The sequence below is a fragment of the Bombina bombina genome, chromosome 2, assembly GCF_027579735.1.
Source record: "Bombina bombina isolate aBomBom1 chromosome 2, aBomBom1.pri, whole genome shotgun sequence".
NCBI classification, from domain to species: Eukaryota; Metazoa; Chordata; class Amphibia; order Anura; family Bombinatoridae; genus Bombina; species Bombina bombina.
Window position 1 is genome coordinate 1,347,760,508 of NC_069500.1, and position 11,634 is coordinate 1,347,772,141.

At 38.9% G+C, this 11,634-nt stretch overlaps 1 protein-coding gene across 1 annotated transcript in view; it reads right to left on the bottom strand.

Moving 5' to 3' along the window:
* The window catches only part of UVSSA (UV stimulated scaffold protein A), a 263,756-nt gene extending 257,051 nt beyond the window's left edge, over window positions 1–6,705 (bottom strand). The window contains exon 1 of the mRNA XM_053704239.1: window positions 6,604–6,705. The gene's annotated coding sequence lies outside the window, so the exon portion shown is untranslated. The remainder of the gene's footprint in view (window positions 1–6,603) is intronic.
* Between the last annotated feature and the right edge of the window lie 4,929 nt (window positions 6,706–11,634).

Sequence of the window (11,634 nt, forward strand, 5' to 3'; positions counted from 1 at the left end):
CTCCTACCATTCGGGGGAAAATAGAGTGAAATAATTGCGTGGTCCGAGACCAGAATTTCTGCAATCTCCGTCTCCAGTTTCCAAACAGATAGAGGTTCCGAGACTAAGAACAGATCTATCCTAGAAAAGGTCCTATGGGCTTTGGACTCGCACGTAAAAACCTGAAGATTCGGGTTTTGGATGCGCCATATATCAACCAGATTTAATTTGAAGCAGAAGTTTTTAAAAAATTTGGCATTTTTTTTATATAGAGACATATTTTTCTTGGAGAATCGGTCTAATTCTGGGTATAGGGTCGTGTTAAAATCTCCACACAACACAAGATTTTCCCCTTTAAACGGGTATAACTTACTTTGGATTTTCCTCCAAAATTCTGCCGAAAATTGGTTAGGGGCATAGATATTACAAAATATGAATCTTGTATTCATAATACTGATTTGGAGTAAAATATATCTAGCAGAGGGATCGATTTCAGTTTTAATAATCTTGTATTCAAGCTCTTTATGGATTAAAACTACCACTCCCGCTTTTTTACTAAGACCTGAAGAGGTGATAACCTCTCCTACCCATTTAATCTTAAGCTTGGCAGCCTCTAGCTCGTTGAGGTGCGTTTCCTGTAAAAAGACTAGGTCCGGTTTATGTTTAGCCAAAGTTTTAATGATTAATTTACGTTTAACCGGGGAAGAGATTCCCCCCACATTCCAGGATAGTATCTTAACTCCTTCTGCCATCATCCTTTGCTATACGCCCTATCAAAAAACAGGGGAAATAGAGAAGAGAGAGGGAAGAGAGAAAAAAATAGAAAAAAAAAAAAAAAAACAACAAAAACAGGAAAGATTTTAAAATAAATAAGTCCAGACTTATCAATAATCATAATTAACAAAATAAGCTTTTTTTCCATTATCCTTCATGCATACTCTGACCAAGCTGGATACCTAAACTGTAATATAGAGCCCACTAATCCGCCAGAGCTCTGCTGGTCGGATTATGAGTTTGATCTGATATGCCTCCGTATGCCTTGATAAAATCTTTAACCATGTTAATTTCACTGAACGAGTGTCTTGTTCCCTTATCCTCCACTACAATTCTAGCTGGATAAAGTAGTCTCGCTTTTAAACCTTTATTTATGAGCTGGGTGCAATATGGGGCCATCCCTTTCCTCCTGGAGGAAGTCTCAGAAGAGAAATCCTGAAACAAGAGGATTTTACTGTTGCCGAATATTGGAGGGTCAGTTTTTTTGAACCATTTTAGTATGTCCACTTTATCCTGAAATTTTAAAAACTTGCATATAGCCATTCTAGGTCTTGCAAACCCATTCTCTGCCACTCTCTTCGGGCCCACCCTGTGCGCCCTTTCAATTATTAGAGGTAGGGATTGAGTTGGCATACCCAGGGCCTGTGGTAACGTAACAGACATTAATTTACTTATGTCATCAAATTCAGATAATTCAGGCAGGCCTATAATCCTGATGTTATTGCGTCTGGAGCGATCTTCGAGATCCTCCAGGCGCAATTGCATACTGTCTATTTTGGCCTGTTGTTTCTGGGAGGCTACCTTAAAGCTATTTGCCTGATCTTCCAATAAAGAGATTCTATTCTCGGCTTCGACCATTCTCGCTGAGAATTGTTTAACCTCTGAAGAGAGTACCCCTATTTCTGTAACTATAGTACCTAATTCCTTTTTGATTACCTCAAATTGGGGGGAAAACATAGCTGAAAGCTGTCCAATCAATACCTGAGTATCGATGACCGACGGCACAATGTCCGCCACCCCATCGATACTGGTATCTGCCGTTTTGGCTTTTTTATCCTTGGGCTTCACAGGCATCTTAGGTGAATTAGCTCTCACCTGTGACACAAACTTATCCATTAAGTGCAATACAAAAAATAGAAAATATGTCTGGCCAGTACCCCGCACTACTAAGCTAGGGTCTGGCTTTTGATGTGAAAATAATTGTGAATAATCAAAACACTGGGGTAGAGGACCCCTAGATCCAGCGAGGAAAAACCTTTCTCCTATGTGAGTGCAAAAAAAATCAAAAGAGTGTGATTATATAAGTGGGAAATTTGTCTGTGCATTTGGTGGCAGATAGCTGCCTCTATATCAAAAGGGAAAAAACAATAAATAAACAAAATAATAATCAGGGGGTCAAGGACCCACTGGTGAAAAAGTGCTGAGGGCCTATGCCCAATTTAACGTTCACTAAACTCAGAAAAAAGAAAAAAAAAAAAAACGGTCAGGATACCAGCTCAGCTCCTCCAATTCTATTATCAATAATCTGGTACTTTTGTTCGCTTAAAAACATAATTACAGTTAAATCTGACCATGATCTAACCATATACTGGTCTAAGTTGAAATTAAGAGCGAGAAACACATTTATCAGAGTATTGGGGTAGAAAACAATATTTAGCCTTCAAACACAGTAATGACCCACTTTACATTAAGTTCTTTTTTTCTTTCTTTCCCTCCTTTTTTTTTTTTTTTTTGTTCTTTGAAGCTTATGAACAAAAAACAAACATTAATGCAGTAAAAAAAAAAAAAAAAAAAAATTCTCTCAGGTAACTTTTCTTATAATATTGCTATATGTGGGTACTTGGCAGTATAACAAAACTCATGCAACTACCACAATTCTTTTGGGCTCTGAACCTCTTACCAACAAGCCCTGGGGAACACAATGTTAATCACTGTTTGCTAAAAGTTCAGTCTCTGGAAACAGAAAAAATGAAAAGAAAGTCACACATATGCCTATAACTTTAGCACAAGCCCTTTTTCTCTTTTTCCTTTCTTCCCTTCCTTACGGTAACACAGTCAGACTTGACATGCTCACTGCTTGCTAGATGTTTAGTCTCTGGGGAGAAAAAGGATCACAAATATGCCTATAGCTTCAGCATAAGCCCTTTTTTCCCTTCTTTCCTTACGGTAGCACAGACAGGCTTAACATGATCACTGTTTACTAGATATACAATCTCTGGAAAAAAAATGATCCCATGTAAGCCTTTAGCTCCAGCACAAGTCCTTCTCTCTTTTCTTTTCTCTGCTCTCTCCCTCCTCACAGTAACAAACACAGGGCTAACATAGCAATCCTCAAGAGAGTGGAACAAATGATTAGGGACCCAGTCCCAAATATCCCGTGTACTCCTGTTAAGCCGTCCACAGCTCAGACCTGGACTATTTCGCCCGGCAATACCTTACAGCCAAACAGCTCAGCCCGTGTCGTATGCATACAATCTCTGCAGGGACAAGACAGCACAGTTCTTTAAATAGTACCCATCAGGGCTTACCAGTGTGTGGTTGCCGGGTAGGATTGGGATGCCTCCTTATCTCTCGTCCGTGAATTCACCGTCTGCTCCGGAACAACAGTGCTCCCCACATCGTGGGAGCTCCACTGAGTTTGCCACTGTGGTGGGGGTGCTTAGCATCCGGATCCCTCCGCACGCCTTCAGCACCTCCCCCTGCAGCTTCTCTGGGTTCCGGATTATGCGGACAGGCTCCTCTATCCCCGGCAAGCAGGCGGCTTGCGTATGAAGGTAGGTTGCGGGTACAATCCCCTCTGTATGCTTACGACGCAATTCTGCACCAGGGCACGCTGGAAACTCCTGGACTTGTAAAAGAAGTGTGAAGTGGCGGTTCTACCGCCGGCCTAAGCGGCCTCTGAGATTTCCTCCTCAGGCTGTCATACAGCCAAATTTCAGCCCTACTGAACCCCTCTTGAGTCGGGGCTATGAGGCAATGAGTAGGGGCAGTGATTGTAGTCACTAGGTCGGAACGCCGACATGGAGCATGCTGCTGTTAAGCTCCGCCCTCGGACCGGAAATCAGTTTGGTTGTTCTTATTAAGGAACGAATTCCTCGGTGAGATACATTCTAATGCAAACATGTAATGGTGTGATAGATTCTAATGCAAACATGTACTGGTGTGATAGATTCTAATGCAAACATGTACTGGTGTGATAGATTCTAATGCAAACATGTAATGGTGTGATAGATTCTAATGCAAAAATGTACTGGTGTGATACATTCTAATGCAAAAATGTACTGGTGTGATAGATTCTAATGCAAACATGTAATGGTGTGATAGATTCTAATGCAAAAATGTACTGGTGTGATAGATTCTAATGCAAACATGTAATGGTGTGATAGATTCTAATGCAAAAATGTACTGGTGTGATAGATTCTAATGCAAACATGTACTGGTGTGATAGATTCTAATGCAAAAATGTACTGGTGTGATACATTCTAATGCAAAAATGTACTGGTGTGATTTGTTAAGAAAATGTAGCACATACAGGTTAGTAATTATTTCCTTTGTACAGAACTATTTAAGATTATGATTCAATTTCTATTTTGCAGATCTTATACTTGCTTTACACTAGAAAATACCTAACAGCAAGGCCATTATAACTCATTTTGTTGTATCATATTATGTATATTCATATGCTCCTTGTAAAAGAGCTGTACCATATGTTAAGCCCCTTTAACACAGTGCTTTCCAAACTGTGTGTCGGGACACACTAGTGTGTCGGCAGCAGTGTGTAGGTGTGTCCCTGCTTCAGCACAAATTTTTTTAAATTTATCTATTTTTTTGGTTTCTGACTTTCGCCTGCCTGCTACGCATATCACATGGTTGACACATGATTGATACCTTGTGGGTCACAGATCATCTTAACCAATTGGCACAGCTCAGTGGGAACTGAAACTATTCCCATTGGCGGTTTTGGCGGCACATTGGCTCCTGACTGCACGTGTAGTCTGCTTAATTGGCTCGTGACTGCATGTGTAGTCATTGAGTGGGACAGCAGTGTGTTTGCAGCGTGGGCAGTAGTCAATCGGACTCACCGAGCTCTGAGGGCGGCAGCTTAAACGCTGAGCTGAAGTCAGAGGGGTTTTTTTTGCAACTAGCACCCAGTAGCGCATTGCTGCTCCTGCTCTTGATATAAGGATAGGAAGTGGAAACTTAAAAATGCTTGATGATGAAATGTGAGTGTCTTTATCCAATATTCCACCAAATATTCAGAAATTGTGTTCATCCCATCAACCTCATACATCCCATTAAAATAGTAAGTATGTGTCCGTATCTCTTAAAACAAGTTAGTTTAACCTCAGAATTAATTACTGTGTCGCGAAATGATGTAGGTCTAAAAAGTGTGTCACCAACATGAAAAGTTTGGAAAGCTCTGCTTTAACATAAGGGGATTGTTTATACCTGTGTATTAAATATCTCTGACATTGTTTACATTCATGTGAAATCCCGAGGACTTCTTGCAAAAATAAGTTATATAGTGTCAACCATACATTATTTGCTATATTAAACTGTATTTTAAAACATTTTAATATATAATCATAATAAATTGCTTCTTTTTTTTTTTATTCCCTTTCAAATATACCCCCAGCTCCCATTATTTATTTATTTTTTTCTCACCTGCCTGTGCAAAAGCACTTAAAGGGTCTGACAAATTGTGCACATTTGCTGGTATGGTCTGGGGCTACAATAAAAGCACAAATTTTAGCCCCAACACAATAAATGCACAAACTTTAGCCCCAACACCATACCAGCAAATGGGCAGAATTTATCAATCAAAATCATACTGAGGTAAATAGCCAAGGTCTTAGGTGAGGACGTAATCAATGTATCTGCACAGGCATCAAGTTTATTATTAGAATTATAATATTGATTCAACAAAATGCAATTATGTGAGCTAAAGCCAATAACATTGCATATATATATATATATATATATATATATATATATATATATATATATATATATATATATATAAATGGATCGCTAATTGCACTGTGGTATTCTTGTGCGCATGCGTGCTCGTACACGGCTCCCACTATACCCCAGGTCCCCAGCTCGCATTGCCAGCATAAAACGGAATAAGCTCCCCACTATTGACATATAAATACATATGAATGTTATATGACAGACTGTACGGATGCCTTCAGCAATATGAAGAAAATTATAGCACTAAATATAAACACGCCATGTGCAGTTTTTATTCCCATTCCCCATAGTCAGAGGCTCACGAATTACACTATGGTATCCTTGTGTGCATGCGTGACTCGTACACTGCACCGATCCCTGCGCGCTCACGTCAACCCCCCCCCCCCTTTTGCGTGACCGCCCGCGCTCCCGCTACACCACCGATCGCATTGCCAACATAAAATGGGATCAGCTCTGGGTTGCAATAACGGGAGGTGATTCCTGATTACCGGTTACTAAGAAACCCCAAATTTTAAGAGCTGGACCACAAGCCTAGTATTTACACTATCAATACTGGAAGTCCCACTGTTGATAGTGTAAATACCTTTAGTAAACATAAGGAAACCTCACCCATTGTCCCACAGATACGCTTGCAGTGTGTATTTGATTTTGAGCACCTATATAATCTAAAACACACATCACTGCAGACGTTACACTTTAATTAGACACAATGCACAACTGTTCTGTGTGACCTGCAGTGGAGATTCCATGCTGCTTCGCGTATTGTGTTGCTTTCTGATGACTGGAGGTTATGACCAGGAATACAGCAGCTGCCTAACACACAATAATCACTCACACATGGGTTATGTAAGGCTGTGCTATAACACTCACTCTTACCTTCTGCATTCCTGTTCATAGGCACATTATTATTATTATTATCACTCCTGTTCCTATGTTCAGCTTCTCAGCACTTCCTGTTTAGAGTCCTGATGATGTCACTGAAGCTCCAGTAAGTGGGTTGGTGAGGAGGCGGTGTAGTGCAAGTTCTACTCTGCATTAAAGGGACAGTCTGCTCCAAAAAAATGTATTGTTTAAAAAGATAGATAATCCCTTTATTGCCCATTCCCCAGTTTTGCACAGCCAACATGTTTATATTAATACACATTTTACCTCTGTGATTGCCTTGTATCAAAGCCTCATAACATGGCTATTTATTATCTATTGACTTGCCTTTTAGCCAATTAGTGCTGTGTCGTGCACAATGTTATCTATACGGCCCACATGAACTAGCAGTCTCTTGTTGTGAAAAGCTAATAAAAAAGCATGTGATAAGAGGCTGTCTGTAGTGGCTTAGAAACAGGCAGAAATTTAGAGGTTTAAATGTTATAAAGTATATTAATATAACAATGGTTGGTTGTGCAAAGCTGGGGAATAGGTAGTAAAGGTATTATCTATCTTTTTAAACAATAACAATTTTGGTGTAGACTGTCCCTTTAACTGTGACAGTACTGGCTGCTTCATTGTAGAACAGGAATAAATGTGGTATTTTATTTAAATATATAATTATATTCTGTCATTTCAGTGCCCCAGGTCAACGTTGTGAAGATTTTCCAAATACCTATTTACTAAATCACTTTAAATACTCAGTATAATATGTCCAGTCATGCATGAGGAATTATTAATATATTTAATTTTTTATTTTGCTACTTTAGTATGTAAAGTAGTCATTTAGAATTAATACATTAAAATGCACCTTGATTGCTTTTCAAGGCTTCTGTCTGCTACAGTCAATATTATAGACTGTTATGAAGCTGTGTGATCTATAAGAAATAATAGTGCATTTATAAATTATTGAATTTTGAGAGCTTAAAGGACACTGAACCCAAATTTTTTTATTTTGTAATTCGGATAGAGCATGCAATTTTAAGCAACTTTCTAATTTACTCCTATTATCAAATTTTCTTAATTCTTTTGGTATCTTTATTTGAAAAGCAAGAATGTAAGTTTAGATGCCGGCCCATTTTTGGTAAACAACCTGGGTTGTTCCTGCTAATTGGTGGATACATTTAACCGACCAATACACAAGTGCTGTCCATTGTTCTAAACCAAAAATTAGCTTAGATGTCTTCTTTTTCAAATAAAGATAGCAAGAGAACAAAGAAAAAATGATAATGAGAAAATTTGAAAGTTTCTTAAAATTGCATGCTCTATCTGAATCACAAAATATTTTTTTTTTGGTTCAGTGTCCCTTTAACTACATGCATAGGGAGCAGAAACTCCCAGGGGTGTCTGCACTCTCACTTCAATAAGACAGCTATGAGGGTGCCAGATACAATTTAAAATACCAAAAAAAGAACAGGAGACTGCACTTGCTGGATTTCCATGTGTAAAACATCCAAAGTTTAATACAAGAACAGTTTTATTCATAAGTCATCATGATCTAAATAGCCTGATCTAAGTAGACTCCCATCAAAGATAAAACAAGAAACAAATCTAAATATATGTGGCATATGTAACATAGCAGCACATAATCTTGTGCCGACTATTTATGATCTGATTAACCTCACAGTAGATCATAGGCTAACCATAAAAAATGGCAATCAAGAAATATCCTATAGCTCATTGTATTATCATCACCAATTGGAGAACACATCTGTGGGTAAAATTCATGTATTAGGGCTGTCCAATACACATATGGCATAGACAAAAAATCCAACCTGTTGCCCAACCAACAGAGAATCACATCAGGGTCTCCAATATGACTTAGGAAGCCCAATGTGTTAACATGGGACATCAACGGATGATCACATAAGTGACCAATGAATACCCATATATCTGTATAGTAAGGCTTCTTGAATTTTCACAAAAAACAGTACCATCCTCTGGACATGTCAGAGGATTATGCCAAGTCTGAGGTAGGAGGGGCCAAATTGTCAATAACTGATGTAAGAGTGGATTTGTAGTGACAGATAAATTGATCAGGACAGGAAAAAGAAATAATGGAAGAGAGCAGAGGTTGAGAGATGTTGTTGATCTAGTGACTTAATGCTTTTGTGGAATTTGTTATGAGGATTAGATGGAGGGAGAGTAATAGGAAGAGTTGTGATGTGCAAGTGAGGAGATGATGGTCAGAATGAGGAAAAGAGGGATTTCTGAAATTCGAGAGAGTGCATTGATAGCTGAAAATCAGATCAAGGCAGTGTCCATCTTTGTAAGTGGGAGAGTTGGTCTATTGTGACAGACTGTCAGAACCTAAGTTGACATCACTTCAGCTGTTCCTTTAAAATTTCAGGATCTGTGTTTTCAGCCCTCCTACTGTTCCTTTAAAAGTCTCACACACATTAAACCAGGTGCTTAGTATTGATTTGTGTTTGTAGTGAACACTGCTACATCTGAGCCGTCTAGGAAATCCTTCCTATCACTCTTGTCTTCCTAGCTCAAGGTTTATTCCAATCAGCTAAGACCATTGTTGTGTCGAATCTGGTGACTATAAAAATTGGGAATCTGCAATTCCCGGAACTCCGCCCACACATCTCCAGTAAGCAAACACTACGCCTAACCTCCTCCGCCCAGAATAAATCCCACTTCTCTGAAATTCCACCCAGCTACCACCCACTGTTGGTACTGATGAGCCGTCACATTTACTATGTTATTGACAACATAGTATTTGTGACAGCTTCTCATGTATCGAGGCAGGGTATTTATTATCAGTGTATTTATTATTTACTCTATAAAGTGTAGACATATTACCCATATGCAATTTAAATATTCACTAATAAACACTGCCATATGCCTACACTTTATAGAGTAAATAATAAATACACTGATAATAAATACCCTGCCTCGGTACATGACAAGCTGTCACAAATACTATTATATTAAATGTTATGTGGGCTCGTACCAACAGTGGGAGGTAGCTGGGTGGAGGTTAGGCTAGTGTTTGCTTACAAGAGATGTGTGGGCGGAGTTCCGGGAATTGCAGATTCACGATTTTGATAGATCACCAGTTTCGACACAACACCGGATTACGAGCATTTTCCTAAAGCTGGCTAGCTTATCGGAGCTTCTCCTTTCTAACCTGCACCAGACCCGAGCAAAGCCACCTAACCGCATTGTTTTCAAGTCTGCCTGAAACTGCTTCTGCAATTTCTGTCTCACCTTGCTGAATTGCCTGTGTTTGATAGAGACGTTAGGAGACGTGCCTGCAGAGCTTCATAAAGAGGTATTGTACTTTTCATACTGTTACCTCTTCTCTACTTGTTTGTAATTACTTGCTAACTGCTGCAGTATATAAATATCACAAGTAACAGAGCCTGACTCCGCCATCTCCTCCACGCAACATAGACGTCACTGAGCATAAAAACTGACAATACAAAGTATATGTTTTATTCGCTAAAGACCGCTTGGTTTCTATTCCTGTTACACTTAGACCCCCGCAACTCTGCTCGATATAAGTAATCTCTAGTGAACTGGTAACATATTTGAGTATTCAATCTTACTGAAATCATTTTCCTCTTGCATACTTATATAAAATTACCTGCTGAATTTTTTTCTCTCTACTTAATTAGAGAAATCTATATCACCACCAACAGATATTTACTCACTCATAGTAATTATCTATACAAAGTGATACAAAACATCATTTACTGCTACTAGATTTCAATTTAAAATCATCCGTTGTTGAGATCCATACTTTCAGTTTCTAATATCCCAGAGAGACATCACACAGACTGAAAGATGAGGTGAGTTAAAGTTTTTTTCTCCAGGGGCAGGAGGATTATCAACAGGGAGGCTGAAATCCCCTAGAATGTGGGCAGGGGTGTCTGAGAAGAGCAAATAAGGTAGCCTGGCAGCAAAATTATCAAAAAAGAGAGTTGGGGAGTCTGGGAGGCGATAACCACAACACTTAGAGAGAAGGGAGTGAAGAAGCGAAACAAGATGGGTTGTATTTGTTGAAACGTGCAATGAGAGTAATGTAAAATACCTCCACCACCTCCTTTTCTGTTTCCAGACCTGTACCTAGCGGTGTGGCTGAAGTGGAAACCCCCATGTGACAATGCAGCGGAAGGTTGAGGGAGTGGGTGGTAAAGAGGTCATGAATAGAAGGAAGTTTGTTGCAAACTGTTTCTATAGTTCTGGTTTCTAGGTCTATGGAAGGACTTTCAATGGTGGGGAAGATTAGGAAGTTGTGGGGGACCAGGATTGGGAGAGATATCATCAGCAGCTAGTAGAGTAAGAGAGAGTGGCATAAGATGAGTTATATATCTGCAGTACTGAGAGTGTCCTGGGATGTGGTGAATGGAGGAGGGATGTATCTTACCCGCAACAAGACATTCTGCAATCAGTTTTACAATATTCATTCCAGCAGTGTCCTTGTCACTTGATTCCTCACTTTTGTTCTTGACAATCCTGACTTCAATAGAAAAAATATATTTAAAAAAACTCACTCCTTTTTGTGCTGTTGCTGGCTTTTAGCTGTAGCACTAATTATTACTTTAACTTTATTTAAGTTTAAGCTGCTATCCAGCTGCTGCCCTGAAAATCATTGTAAATAAGGGGTTAATTAATTTCTGTTAGCGAATGAGTAATGTTCTCAAAATACAGATGAACCGAAAGACCCCTTTGCAAACAATTTATCCAAAAAAATGTTTATGTCTGTGCATATGTCTATTAAATCCATAATTATTTTACAGAACTGGATTATAACTGTTTAGCAATTGTTCTGTATTCGTGACATTAAATAATTAGTTTTAATTACTTTTATATAGGATTCTGGCTACACTTCATTGGCGCAATGGATATATATTTTTTCTCCCGATCTGGGAATTCTTTATGCCTGTGCATTCTTTTTTTGTAACAAATACATAAGAAAGTATCCTATCTGAGTTCACATTAAGCTCCTCCCCAGAGATCAAATTCAGTAATGTC